We start from the raw sequence: 16,302 nt of genomic DNA, 5'->3' as shown, positions 1-16,302 counted from the left end.
AGCAACGGGGTTGCTCGTAACGATGAAACCAGTCTCTCGTAAGCGTAGGAGTAATGTTGGTCCAAGCCGCTTCGATCCAACAATACCGCGGAATCAACAAAATCCTAAGGAGGGCAGCAAATCGCACATCACCGCCCACAAAAAACTTTTGTGTTCTACTCGAGATAACATCTACGCATGAACCTAGCTCATGATGCCACTGATGGGGAACATCGCATGGGAAACAAAAAAAATTCCTACGCACACGCAATACCTATCATGGTGACATTCATCTACGAGAGGAGATTTCCGATCTACGTACCCTTGTACATCGCACAGCGGTAAGCGTTAAGAAACGCGCACGATGTAGTGGAATAGTTTGCGTGGTTCAAATCACCGTAGTCGTACACTCCATCCCACGATCCCATCACGATCCGTCCCGCGAACTTCATCATGATCCGTCCTGCGATCTCATCATGATCCTTCCCGATCTAGTGCCGAACGGACGGCACCTCCGCATTCCGCACACGTACAGCTCGATCACAATCTCCACCTTCTTGATCCAGCAAGAGGGGCGTAGAGGTATAAGAGTTCTCCGGCAGCGTGACGGTGCTCCGGTGGTGGTGACGATCTAATCATGCATGGCTCCGCCCGAGATCCGCAGAAATACGATCTAGAGGAAAAACTGCGTGGTATAGGGTCGAGCAGCACGTGGCAAAGTTGTTTCCCAAAAACCCTCAATACCTCTAATATATATAGGAGGGAGGGAGGGGATGAGGCAGCCTCAAACCCACAAGGTTTTCCGAAATTGGAGGTGGAGGAGTCCTACTCCAATCCTACTTGGAGTAGGATTCCACCTTCCACTTGGAAACTCTTTCCACCTTGTTTTTTCCTTCTCAAACCTTATGGGCCTTAGTGGGAACATATTACAGCCCACTAGGGGCTGGTTTATCTCTTCTCATAGCCCATGAGACCCCTTGGGGCGTGACACCCCTCCCGGTGGTCCCCGGCACCCCTCCTGACACTCCCGGTACACTACTGATGAGCCCAAAACTTTTTCGGTGACCAAAACAGGACTTCCTATATATCAATCTTTACCTCCGAACCATTCCGGAGCTCCTCGTGACGTCCTGGATCTCATATGGGACTCCGAACAACTTTCGGTTACCAACACCTATAACTCAACTATACCGAAACGTCACCGAACCTTAAGTGTGCAGACCCTGCGGGTTCGAGAACTATGTAGACATGACCCGAGACACTCCTCGGTCAATATCCAATAGCGGGACCTGGATGCCCATATTGGATCCTACATATTCTCCAAAGATCTTATCGATTGAACCTTAGTGTCAAGGACTCATATAATCCCGTATGTCATTCCCTTTGTCCTTCGGTATGTTACTTGCCCGAGATTCGATCGTCGGTATCCGCATACCTATTTCAATCTCGTTTACTGGCAAGTCTCTTTACTCGTTGCGTAATACAAGATCCCGTGACATACACTAAGTCACATTGCTTGCAAGGCTTGTGTGTGATGTTGTATTACCGAGTGGGCCCCGAGATACCTCTCCGTCACACGGAGTGACAAATCCCAGTCTTGATCCATACTATCTCACCGGACACCTTCGGAGATACCTGTAGAGCATCTTTATAGTCACCCAGTTACGTTGTGACGTTTGATACACACAATGTATTCCTACGATGCCAGTGAGTTATATGATCTCATGGTCATAGGAATAAATACTTGACATGCAGAAAAACAGTAGCAACAAAATGACACGATCAACATGCTACGTCCATTAGTTTGGGTCTAGTCCATCACATGATTCTCCTAATGATGTGATCCCGTTATCAAGTGACAACACTTGCCTATGGTCAGGAAACCTTGACCATCTTTGATCAACAAGCTAGTCAACTAGAGGCTTACTAGGGACAGTGTTTTGTCTATATATCCACACAAGTATTGTGTTTCCAATCAATACAATTACAGCATGGATAATAAACGATTATCATGAACAAAGAAATATAATAATAACTAATTTATTATTGCCTCTAGGGCATATTTCAACCATTGTTATGGGGACCCCATAGATTCTCGTTTTGGGATAAAGCTCGTGTGGCAAGGCCCAACATTGGTACTATATTTGCCCAACATAATAATTTTGTTAATACTAAAAAACATAGGGCGTCATGAACCCGAGGAGTAATTCAACATAATACACGGGGGCTGATACGCCTCCGTCGTATCTACTTTTCTGAACTCTTTTGCCCTTGTTTTGGACTCTAATTAGCATGATTTGAATGGAACTAACCCGGACTAACAATGTTTTCAGCAGAATTGCCATGGTGTTGTTTTTTTGCAGAAATAAAAGTTCTCAGAATGACCTGAAAATTTACGAGAATTTTTCTGGAATTAATGAAAAATACCTGCGCAAAGATCCACCGGAGGAGGTGAGCCAGTGGGCCACAAGACCAGGTGGCGCGGCTACCCCCACTGTCCGCGCCTGGCAGGCTTGTGGGGCCCACGAGGCTCCACCGTACCCGAGTATTCGGCTAGCCGTGGAGTGTGATTGATTGGTGGTGGGGGAGTCAAAACTTTACTTTTCTGTTTGGGAACCGCCTATAGCATGTGTAGCGTGGAAGATGTTGAGAACTCTTAGTCATTGCGTTGACAATGAAAGCATGCCACCCAAAATTATTACCTCTGTTTTCAAAGCTTGAGCTATGGCACCTCTGCAAATCAATGCTTCTATCTGCGAAGGGCCTGTCTATTTATGTTCTTGTTGAGTCATCCTCCTCTTATAAAAGCACCAATTAGAGAGCACCTCTGTCATTTTTATGCTTTGCTTTTAACTGTGTTGAGTATGACTGTGACTGGATCTTCTTTGCCATGAATTACAATGTTTAGTCAGCCCTTGGTCTTTGAAGGTGCTCTGCATTTATGTTTTGCGGTCTCCCAAAGAGCTAGCGAGATACCATCTATTCGTACTGCTTCATGTTGTTTTGATTGAAGTGTTGACGCTTGAGACTTATTATTATTTGCTCGCTAGTTGATTATGCCATTGATATGAGTTTACCGTGAGACCTAGATGTCATTTGCTTGTGTGGTTTGCTTGTGATCTTGCTGAAACTCTGGATATGAGTTCGACATAGTTGCAACAACAAGATCAAACAGAGTTCGTCAAAGTTTACCTTTTGTCTCTTTTAGTTTGTCAACTGAATTGCTTGAGGACAAGCAAGGCTTTAAGCTTGGGGGAGTTGATACGCCTCCGTCGTATCTACTTTTCCGAACTCTTTCGCCCTTGTTTTGGACTCTAATTTCCATGATTTCAATGGAACTAACCCGGACTAACGTTGTTTTCAGCAGAATTGCCATGGTGTTGTTTTTGTACAGAAATAAAAGTTCTTTGAATGACCTGAAAATTTTCAAAGAATTTTTCTGGAATTAATGAAAAATACCTACGCAAAGATCCGCCGGAGGAGGTGAGCCAATGGGCGACAAGCCCAGGTGGCACGGCCACCCCCCTGGCCGTGCCTAGCAGGGTTGTGGGGCCTACGAGGCTCCACCGCCTCCAATCTCAGCTCTATATATTCCGTTTTGCCCGAAAAAAAATCAGGGAGAAGGATTCATCACGTTTTACGATACGGAGGCGCCGCCACCTCCTGTTCTTGATCTGGAGGGCAGATCTGGAGTCCGTTCTGGGCTCCGGAGAGGGGAGATCGTCGCCATCGTCATCATCAACCTTCCTTCATCGCCAATTCCATGATGCTCTTCACCGTTCGTGAGTAATCTCATCGTAGGCTTGCTGGACGGTGATGAGTTGGAAGAGATCTATCATATAATCAAGTTAGTTTTGACGGAGATTGATCCCTAGTATCCACTATGTTCTGAGATTTATGTTGCTACTACTTTGCCATGCTTAATTCTTGTCACTAGGGCCTGAGTGCCATGATTTCAGATCTGAACCTATTATGTTGTCGTGAATATATGTGTGTTTTAGATCCTGTCTTGCAAGTTGTAGTCACCTACTATGTGTTATGACCCGGCAACCCCGGAGTGACAATAGCCGGAACCACTCCCGGAGATGACCATAGTTTGAGGAGTTCATGTATTCACCAAGTGTTAATGCATTGGTCCGGTTCTTTATTAAAAGGAGAACCTTAATATCCCGTAGTTTCCATTAGGACCCCGCTGCCACGGGAGGGATGGACAATAGATGTCATGCAAGTTCTTTTCCATAAGCATGTATGACTACATACGGAATGCATGCCTACATTAGATTGACGAACGGGAGCTAGTTACTTATCTCTCCGTGTTATAGCTGTTACATGATGAATCACATCTGGCATAATCATCCGTCACCTATCCAATGCCTACGAGTCTTTTACTACTGGTCCTTGCTACGTTACTTTGTCGCTACTGATGTTACTTGCTACTGCTGTCACTACTGCTGTTACTTGCTACTGCTGTCACTACTGTTGTTACTTGCTACTGTTTTCACTACTGTTGTCACTTGTTACTTTGTTGTTACCTGCTGCAAGGCCTTTTTGTGGCGCCATTGATACAACAAGTCAGGAATAGTCTGCCGTCAACAGACCTTTTTCTGGCACCGTTGCTATCATACCACTTTGCTACTGATACTTTGTTTGCTGATACTAATCTTTGAGGTGTGGTTGAATTGACAACTCAGCTGCTAATACTTGAGAGTATTCTTTCGCTTCCCCTTGAGTCGAATCAATAAATTTGGGTTGAATACTCTACCCTCGAAAACTGTTGCGATCCCCTATACTTGTGGGTTATCAGGGGCCAGTGTTGGTGGTGCTGGTCCAAACTAAGCCATTTGTGGGGGAAACTCGGGTGATATCTATTAGGCCACCGTACGATGTGCTTATCCGTCGTGTCCTAAGAACGAGATACGCGGCTCCTATCGGGATCGTCGACACGTCGGCCGGCCTTGCTGGACTTGTTTTACCTTTCTTGAGCATCTTGTGCTAGGGATTCCGAGGATGCTTTGGGCTATCTCGAGGTTGATGTTTTCCAATAGGAACCTGAGGATATGATGGGTTTCCTTGATCGAGGTCATTCCATCGCAGCGTGTGGTAGTTTGTGATGGACTAGTTGGAGCACCCCTGCAGGGTTAAATCTTTCGGAAAGCCATGCCCGCAGTTATGTGGCAACGTGGAAACTTTGTTTAACATCCGGTTCTAGATAACTTGAAGTTAACTTAATTAAAACTTGCCAACTTAGTGCGTAACCGTGACTATCTCTTTCGTGAGCTCCTTCTTCGATCGAGGACACGGTGGGGTTATGTTTGACGTAAGTAGGTGTTTAGGATCATTCATTTGATCATCAGTAGTTCACGTCCATTATGTGTAGATCATCCCCCTCTTTTATTCTTGTACTCGTAAGTTAGCCACCTCAAATAAATGCTTAGTCACTTCCTGCAGCCTCACCACTTAACCATACCTCACCCATTAAGCTTTGCTAGTCTTGATACCTTTGGAAATGAGATTGATGAGTCCCCTATGGCTCACAGATTACTACAACACAAGTTTCACGTACAGGTAAAGGGTTACTTGACGCGAGCGCGTTGATTGTTCATTTGGAGTTTCTTCTTCTTCATCGATCTAGGATGGGTTCCAGGCCGGCAGCCTGGGATAGCAAGGATGGACGTTGTTATATTATCATTTGTTTTTCGTCCGTAGACGGACCCTGCTCTTCTTTATGATGAGTGTATGTACTGTACTGATGTGACTCTGATGTAGCTTGTGGCAAGTGTAAGCCAACTCCTTATACTCATCTTTTCAGTACATGTACTTGTAACGATATCCATTCTTGCGAAATGACGAGATGCATTTCTATCCCTGTCGAGGCCCTCGTGCCAAAATAAGGATAGGACCGCATCTTGGGCGTTACATATCCATAGCCCGTTGATACGCCTAGTTGATGCGAGTATTTCTTCCCTACCCCTCGCATTGATATCTATTGATGGGCATATCCATAGCCCATTGATACGCCTAGTTGATGCAAGACTTTCTTCTCCACTTTCACTCCTTTGAAACCTACCACCATATTATATTCCATCCTTTTGCTATATCCATGGTTCACCCTCCTATATTGAGTGAGTAATAAAAAGCTGGGGCATGCTAAATAGTACAATTCAATTGCCTCACTTGACATAGTGGTGCTTAACATTTGTATTTATGTGGTGAGGACAGAGCCATTCTATACTTATATGATAAAATGAATAGAGGGTGAACATTCTTTAAGGATCGTATATTTTGAAATTTGATGGTTATGTTGCTTATGTTTATGAGCATTGTTATGTTGATGTTTATTAATTCATCGTTTCTCAATAATCACACCTGCAATAGATTACATGTTGGGTAGCATGTCACATCCAAAATCAGTTTTTATCATTTACCTACTAGAGGACGAGTAGGAACTAAACTTGGCGATGCTCATATGTCTCCAATGTATCTATATTTTTTTACTGATCCATGCTATAATATTATCATCCTAGGATACTTTTTGGGTGTTTTTACACCAATTAATATTATTTTTGAGCACTAACCTATTAACCCAGTGCCTAGTGCGAGTTGATGTTTTTTGCATTATTTTGGCTTTTCAAGATTACATTACCAAACAAAGTCCAATTGCCCCGAAACTTTTTTATGATTTTTTTCTGGACCAAATAAAGACATGGAAGCTTCGGAAGGAGGACGGAGGCCACACGAGGGGGCCACCACACAATAGGGCGCGCTAAAGGGGGTGGTCGCGCCCTGATGTGGGCCCCCTGGCGCCTCCTGACGTCCCTCTTCATCCTATAAATTCCTAAATATCCCAAAAACCCTAGAGAGCAACCCAAAACACTTTTTTCCATCGCCACAAGTCTCTGTTCGGCCGTGAGGCCATCTGGAGCCTTTTTCCAGGTTCTGCCAGAGGGGGGTCGATCACGGAGGACCTCTACATCAACCTTGCTACTCCCATGATTGTGTGTGGGTAGTTTACCACAGACCTATGTGTTCATAGCTAGTACATATATGTCTATCTCTCTCCCTCTTGATCTTCAATACAAGGATCATCGCATCTTCGCTATGATCTATCTGATGTAATCCTATTGTGCAGAGCGTTTGTTGGGATTGGATGAATTGTGTGTTTATGTTTAGATTCTTTGTGATAAAGATATTACTCTTATCAGAATTCTATTTCTGATTCTTATTTTATTGATTATAGTAGCTTCGTAAATCTCTCTGATCTATTTAAATAGTTTGGCCAACTAGATTGATATTTCTTCAGTGAGAGGGGTGCGTTGTAGTGGGTTCAACCTGACGAGTTACTATATCCCGGTGACAGAAGGGGACAAGATACATCTTTGTGTTCTTGCCACTGAGGATAAAACGATGGTGTTAATTAATATTGATTGAGTTCTCTTTGTCTACATCATGTCATTGTTCTCCAAGAATTACTTTGTTTTACTTAATACTCTAGGTGCATGCTGGATAACGGTCAATGGGTGGAGTAGTAGTAATAGGTGCAGGCAAGAGTCATCCTATTTTCTTATGGACGTAATGCCTATATACACATAATCATTGCCGTGAATATCACATAACTATGCAATTTTTGATCAGTTACCCAACAGTAATTTGTTTACCCACCGTATGCAAGATGCCATTAGGAAAAACTACAGCCCACGGGTCTATTCACTTATAAGTTTACAAAAGTTACAATTCCTCATTGCCTTCATTTACTTTTTCTTTGTTTTGCACTTTCCAAATTCTATCTACACATTTTACTTGCTTGCAAATAACGAGTCCAAGGGGGTTGACAACCCTATTGCTTGCTTTGGGTGCAAGTGTTTGTTTCTTTTGTGTGGAGTCACTAAAGACGGGAGCTTTTATTACTCCTATTAGTTTGATAAACTTGGTTCTTACCGACATTCTGTTGCATCACATATTCCTCTTCACCGAAAACCCAACGCGGATCACAAGCATCAACGACGTTGGTAAGTCCTACCGCCATAGGCCTTGGAGGTAGGTTGTGTTACCCTACCACCAAAGACAATGGCGGTAAGAAAATGGTTAGATCTGAAAAAAAATTACACAAAGGGTCAAATCGTGCTAAACTAACAACAAGGGGTCAAAATGGTGAATTTGGACCACTCGTGTCTCTGTGACCTGAAGCCCCGGCTGGTCATATCGTGGCATTGCCTTCTCAAAATAGGCTTTCTTCCCGCTTTGTAAATAAAGCAATGGTTCAGACAAACAACATCCAACATCGAACCATAAACGACGTCTGGGACGTCAACACAATCATGCACAAAGAAATACAAGAGATAAAAGAAAAAAAGCCACCTAGTGGGGACTACCAAGCAGTCCTATAATGATGATAGTCGACAAGCTGTAGCTAGGAGCACATCTAGCATGAGTTCAAGACGATATCGATCCTGCTGTCTAGAGAGAAGGTGCGAGTGTTGCAAGAAAACAAGGAATTTGAAGTGGTATAATGCATGGTACTCGAGTTATGAGAGAACACACCCGAAGGAGAAATACCGAACCACAGTTTCCGGAAACTCCACAAATCTTGGTGGAAGGGCATCGTTCAGTCCAATCCACATGGCGGTTTCGGTCGGTCCGAATGAATGCTGGAACCGAATTTCCCACTACCCAGCATGGTAAGCAGTCGACACTAAGAGGAGCGGGACCGTGCATATAGAAAACATGACGGGGAACCTCACCCTGTGTGGCTCACTCCCTCTCCACGGGTCCAGCCAAAATTGGGTCCCTTCCCCATTATCTATTGAGAAGAAAATTCTTAGGTTAATTTCCCTCCTTGATCTTTTGGATAGATCACAAAAACTGGGATCCTCCCGTGCGGGAGCAAGATAAGAAGGGTTCACCCCTAAGGTACTTAGCATGTATAAGTTGTAGCCACGCCCCCCTCGCTCTGTAAGATTCCCAGACCGAATGAAGCATTAGCACGGCATTCATCTAACGGGAGGCCGTAATACCAAGGTCATCCCGGTCCTTGGGGAAGCATATGTTAGCCCACTTAACCATGTGATACTTCTGCCGACCATCACACACCTTCCAGAAGAACCTAGAAAGCTCCTTGTCGAAAGAGCTATGTACGCCTTCTGGTAGGATATACGACCCCATCATATACATGGGGAGACTCGCGAGGTAGGAGCTAATGAGGACCGACTTACTTCCTTTAAAAGTAAATCATCCTCGCCACAGCTCTGCCCGGGCGGCAACGCGCCGGTTAACGGATCGAATCCACTCATCTGAATCTTTGTATCAGCCATCGGCATTCCCAAGTAAGAGATGGGAATGACGAAAACTTGCAATTAAGGTTGTCAGCAATACATTGTTGTTCAGCCATGGGGAATCCTAGGATAACCACCTTGCTCTTGTCATAGTTAATCTTTAATCCTGGCATCTCCAGAAGCACGGGAGGAGGAACTTCAGATTCACAATGTCGAGGTCCGACCCTTCCACCATAATCATGGTGTCGTCGGCATAGTAGAGGTGGGTAACACCTCTGCCAAGGTGACCAACCACCCCCGAGAGGTGACCAACCCTCTTGGCTTTATCCAAGATTCCAGCCAATGTATCGACGACAAAGTTGAAGAGTAGGGGAGAGATCGGATCCCCCTTGCACTCCTGTCAAAGATGTAAAAAAAAGACCACCTCACCTTTATTGTTAATTTATGTCCTAGTAAACCTAACAAACCGCATGATTCATGAGCACCAAGGGTCATCAAAACTCCTGCTCTCTATCACCATCCGCAGGAAGGACCAATCCAAAAGGTCATAGGCCCTCTAGAAGTCTAACTTGAGGAATACACCCTTATGGCCTCGCGATCTTACCTCATGGATGATCTCATGAAGGTCTTGTTGGAAATATGCCCTAGAGGCAATAATAAAGTGGTTATTATCATATTTCCTTGTTCATGATAATCGTTTATTATCCATGCTAGAATGGTATTGATCGGAAACTTAAATACATGTGTGGATATATAAGCAACACTGTGTCCCTAGTGAGACTCTACTAGACTATGTCATTGATCAAAGATGGTTAAGGTTTCCTAACTATGGACATTGGTTTTCATTTGCTAATGGGACCACATCATTAGGAGAATGATGTGATGGACAATACCCAACCATAATCATAGCATTTGACCGTATCACTTAGTTTATTGCTACTGCTTTCTTCATGTCAAGTATCTTTCCTAAGACCATGAGCAACTCCCTCGCATCGGAGGAATGCCATGTGTGTATCAAACGACACTTCATAACTGGATGATCATAAAGATACACTTCTTGGAATATGTAGGAACCAATATGGGCATCCAGGTCCCACTATTGGTTATTTACAAGAGAGGTGTCTTGGTCATGTCTACATGATTCTCGAACTCGTAGGGTCACATGCTTAACGTCTGATAGCGCTAGGGTAATGTTGAGAAATTAATAGTGGAAATTCTCAATGTTGTACGGAGTTGTGTATGGGAACCAGGACATCACGAGGAGCCAGTTTACACACGCAGAACACTTAGGTTGACTCGACGAGCCTAGCAAGTACAGACATGGCCACGAATACGGGGGACCGAAAGGTCGAACATGAGTCGTATGGTTAATATGATCAGCATGGAGATGCTCACCGTTGATGACTAGTCCGTCTCACGTGATGATCGGACACGGGCTAGTCGACGTGGATCATGTTTCACTCGGATGAATAGAGGGATCTCGATCTGAGTGGGAGTTCATTGAATAATTTGATTAGATGAACTTAATTATCATGAACATAGTCAAAAAGTCTTTGCAAATTATGCTTGCGCTATAGCTCTATGGTTTTTGATATGTTCCTAGAGAAAAACTTAGTTGAAAGATAGAAGTAGCAATTATGCGGATTGGGTCCGTTAACTAAGGATTGTCCTCATTGCTGCACAGAAAGGCTTATGTCCTTAATGCACTGCTCGGTGTGTTGAATCCTAAGCTTGGTCTGTGGATGCTGCGAACATCTGACATGCATGTTTTTATAACTACATGATAGTTCAGTGCACAATGCTTAAACGACTTAGAATTGAGGCGTTAAAGACGTTTCGGACGTCGCGGGACATACGAGATGTTCCAAGAGATGAAATTGGGATTTCATGCTCGTGCCATTGTTGAGAGGTATAAGACCTCCGACAAGATTCTTTTCCTACAAAGTAAGGGAGAAAAACTCAATCGTTGAGCATGTGCTCAGATTGTCTTAGTACTACAATCGCTTGAATCGAGTGGGAGCTGATCTTCCAGATGAGATAGTGATAGTTCTCCAGAGTCACTGCCATCAAGCTGCTAGAGCTTCGTGATGAACTATAAAAATATCAGGGATGGATATGATGATCCATGAGTTATTCGCAATGTTTGACATCGCGAAAGTAGAAATCAAAAGGAGCATCAATTGTTGATGGTTCGTAAAACCACTAGTCTCAAGAAGGGCAAGGGCAAGAAGGGATACTTCATGAAACAACAAACCAGTTGCTGCTCTAGTGAAGAGACCCAAGGTTGAACCCAAACCCGAGACTAAGTGCTTTTGTAATGAGGGGAACATTCACTGAAGAGGAACTACCCTAGATACTTGGTAGATGAGAAGGCTGGCAAAGTTGACAAAAGTATATTGGATATACATGTTATTGATGTGTACTTTACTAGTACTCCTAGTAGCACCAGGGTATTAGACACCGGTTCAGTTGCTAAGTGTTAGTAACTCGAAATAAAAGCTACATAATAAACGGAGACTAGCTAAAGACGAGGTGGCGATAAGTGTTGGAAGTGTTTCCAAGGTTGATGTGATCAAATGTCGCACGCTCCCTCTGCCATCGGGATTAGAGTGAAACCTAAATAATTGTTATTTGGTGTTTTCATTGAGTATAGACATGATTAGATTATGTTTATTACAACACGGTTATTCATTTAAAATAATAATGGTTATTCTGTTTACTTGAATAATACCTTCAATGGTCTTGCACCTAAAATAAATGGTTTATTGAATCTCGGTCGTAGTGGTGCACATGTTCATAATATTGTTGCCAAAAGATACAAAGTAGTAATGATAGCACCACTTACTTGTGGCACTGCTGCTTAAGTCATATTGGTATAAAATGCATGAAGAAGCTCCATGTTGTTGGATCTTTGTACTCACTCATTTTTTTAAACGTTTGACACACGCAAACCATGCCTGATGGTATAAACGCATGAAGAAACTCCATGCGGACGAATCGTTTGGACTCACTTGAGACATGCAAATCATACCACATGGGCAAGATGACTCAAGACCTTGTTTTACAGTGATATGGAACAAGAAAGTAACTTGTTGGAAGTAATACATTTTGATGTATGCAGTCCAATGAGTGATGAGGCACGCAGTGGATATCATTATGTTCTTACTTCACAAATGATTTGAGTAGATACTAGTGTATTTACTTGAAGAAACACAAGTATGAATTATTGAAAGGTTCATGTAATTTTAGAGTGAAGTTGAAGATCATTGTGACAAAGAGGTTAATATGTCTACAATGTGATCGTGGTGGTAAACATATATATGTGAGTTACGAGTTTGGTAAACATTTAAGACAATGTGAAAATGTTTCACGTGAAAATTGTTTCACAACTCATGCCACCTGGAAAACCATAATCTGATGGTGTGTCATAGTCGTGCCCTATTAGATATGGTGCATACTATGATATCTCTTATCAAATTACCACTATCGTTTATGGGTTAGGCATTAGAGACAGCCGCATTCACTTTAAAACAGGGCACCACGTAAATCCGTTGAGATGACACCGTATGAATTATAGTTTAGAGAAACCTAAGTTGTCGTTTCTTAAAAGTTTGGGGTTGCGATGCTTATGTGAAAGAGTTTCACCCTGATAAGCTCGAACCCAAAGCGGATAAACGCGTCTTCATAGGACACCCAAAACAGTTGGATATACCTCCTATCTCAGATCCGGAAGCAAATGTGTTTGTTTCTAGAAACGGGTCCTTTCTCGAGTAAAAGTTTCTCTTGAAAGAATTGAGTGGGAGTATGGTGGAGACTTGATGAGGTTATTGAACCATCACTTCAACCAGTGTGTGTAGCAGGGCGCAGGAAGTTGTTCCTGTAGCGCCTACATCAATTAAAGTGGAAGCTAATGATAGTGATCATGAAACTTCGGATCAAGTCACTACAAACCTCGTAGGTCGACAAGGTCACGTACTGCTGCTACATAGTGGTACGGCAACCCTATCTTAGAAGTCATGTTGTTGGACAACAATGAACGTACAAGCAATGGAGAAGCGATGGTGGGATCAGATTTCGACAAATGGCTGGAGGCCATGAAATCCGAGAGGAGGATCCATGTATGAAAACAAAGTGTAGACTTTGGAAGAACTACTTGGTGGTCGTAATACTATTAACTATGGATGGGTCTTTAAAAGGAAGACAGAAGGTGATGGAGAAAAGTCACCATTAAGAAAGCTCGACTTGTCGCAAAGATGTTTTCGACAAAGTTCAAAGAGTTGACTACGATGAGACTTTCTCACTCATAGCGATACTGGAAGTCTGTTGGAATTATGTTAGCAGATGTTGCATCATTTATGAAATCTTGCAGATAGGATGTCAAAGTATTGTTTCCTCGACGGTTTCCTTGAGGAAAGGTTGTATGTGATACAACCAGAAGATTTTGTCGATCCTAATGGGTGCTAACAAGTATGCAAAGCTCCAGTGAACCTTCTATGGACTGGAGCAAGTATCTCGAAGTTGGAATATACACTTTGATGAGATGATCAAAGTTTTTGGTTTTATACAAAGTTTACGAGAATCTTGTATTTCCAAAGAAGTGAGTGGGAGCACTATAGAATTTCTGATGAATATATGTGGTTGACATATTGTTGATCGAAAATAATGTAGAATTTCTGGAAAGCATAAAGGGTTGTTTGAAAGGAGTTTTTCAAAGGAAAAACCTGGATAAGCTACTTGAACAGTGAGCATCAGGATCTATGGAGATAGATCAAAGTGCTTAATAGAACTTACAATAAAATGCATGCCTTGAAAAGTTTTTGTGTTCAAAATAGATCGGCAAAAGAAGGAGTTCTTGGTTGTGTTATAAGATGTGAATTTTGAGTAAGACTCAAAAGCCCGACCATGGCAGAAGAAAGAGAAAGGACGAATGTTGTCCCCTATGCATCAGCCGTAGGCTCTATAAGTATGCTATGTTGTGTACCGCACCTAAAGTGTGCCTTGCCATGAGTCAGTCAAGGGGTACAAGAGTGATCCATGAATGGATCACTAGACAGCGGTCAAAGTTATCCTTAGTAACTAATGGACTAAGGAACTTTCTCGATTATGGAGGTGATTAAAGAGTTCGTCGTAAAGGAGTTACGTTGATGCAAGCTTTGTCACTAATCCGGATGACTCTGAGTAGTAAACCAGATTCGTATAGTGGAGCAGTCATTTGGAATAGTTCCAAATGGTGCATGGTAGCAGTATCTATATGAAGACATAGAGATTTGTAAAGCACACACGGATCTGAAAGGTTCAGACCCATTGACTAATAAACCTCTCTCGCAAGCAAGACATGATCGAACCCCAGAACTGTATGGGTGTTGGATTCATTGCAATCACATAGGGATGTCAACTAAATTATTGACTCTAGTGCAAGTGGGAGACTGTTGGAAATGTTCCCTAGAGGCAATAATAAAATGGTTATTATTATATTTCTAGTTCATGATAATTATCTATTATTCATGCTATAAGTGTATTAACCGGAAACCGGAATACATGTGTGAATACATAGATCACAATGTGTCCCTAGTGAGCCTCTAGTTGGCTAGCTCGTTGATCAATGGATGATCATGGTTTCCTTATCATGGACATTGAATGTCATTGATAACAGGATCACATCATTAAGAGAATGATGTGATCGACAAGACCCAATCCTATGCATAGCACTAGATCATGTTGTTCGTATGCTAAAGCTTTTCTAATGTCAAGTATCTTTTCCTTAGACCGTGAGATTGTGCAACTCCCGAATACCATAGGAGTGCTTTGGGTGTATCAAACATCACAACGTAACTGGGTGACCATAAAGGTGCACTACGGGTATCTCCGAAAGTGACTGTTGGGTTGGCACGAATCGAGACCGGGATTAGTCACTCCGTGTGAACGGAGAGGTATCTCTGGGCCCACTCGGTAGAACATCATCATAATGAGCTCAGTGTGACTAAGGAGTTAGCCACGGGATGATGTTCTATGGAATGAGTAAAGAGACTTGTCGGTAACGAGATTGAACAAGGTATGGGGATACCGACGATCGAATCTCGGGCAAGTATCATACCGATAGACAAAGGGAACTACATACGGGATTAAGTGAATCCTTGACATCATGGTTCATACGATGAGATCATCGTGGAACATGTGGGAACCAACATGGATATCCATACCCCGTTGTTGGTTATTGATCGGAGAGTGTCTCGGTCATGACTGCATGCTTCCCGAACCCGTAGGGTCTACACACTTAAGGTTCGATGATGCTAGGGTTATATGGGAATAGTGTACGAGGTTATCGAAGGTTGTTCGGGGTCCCGGATGAGATCCCGGGCATCACGAGGAGCTCCGGAATGGTCCGTAGGTGAAGATTGATATATAGGATGAGGGGTTTTGGACACCGGAAATGTTTCGGGCGTCGCCGGTAACGTACCAGGACCACCGGAAGGGTTCCGGGGGTTCACCGGGAGGGGCCACCAGCCCCAAAGGCTAACATGGGCCAAAAGGTGGAAGGGAACCATCCCAGAGTGGGCTGATGCGCCTCCCACCTAGGCCCAAGGCGCAGCAAGAGAGGAAGGGGGAAACCCTAGCGCAGATGGGCCCAAGGCCCATCTGGTGTGCGCCACCTCCCCTCTCCTTGCCCTGGCCGCCACCTCCCACATGAGATGGGGCTGCCGCACCCCTTGGGGATGGGAACCCTAAGGGTGGGTGCCCCTCCCTCTCCCCCTACATATATTGGAGGGTTTGGCCTTTGGAGGACACACAGAAATCGTTTCCTCCCTCTCCAGGCAGCCCAGTTCTTCCTCCTCTTCCGCGCAGCTTGGAGAAGCTCCGTCGGAATCCCTCGTAGCTCCACCGCCACCGCGTCGTCGCGTTGCCGGAGCTCTCCCTCAACCTCTCCCTCCTCCTTGCTGGATCAAGGTGCGGGAGACGTCGTCGGGTTGTACGTGTGTTGAACGCGGGGGTGCCGTGGTTCGGCACGTAGATCGGAATCACACCGTGATCTGAATCGCTGCGTGTACAACTCCAT

The sequence above is a fragment of the Hordeum vulgare genome, chromosome 2H (genome assembly GCF_904849725.1).
Source record: "Hordeum vulgare subsp. vulgare chromosome 2H, MorexV3_pseudomolecules_assembly, whole genome shotgun sequence".
NCBI lineage: Eukaryota > Viridiplantae > Streptophyta > Magnoliopsida > Poales > Poaceae > Hordeum > Hordeum vulgare.
This window is presented reverse-complemented; position numbering follows the sequence as displayed.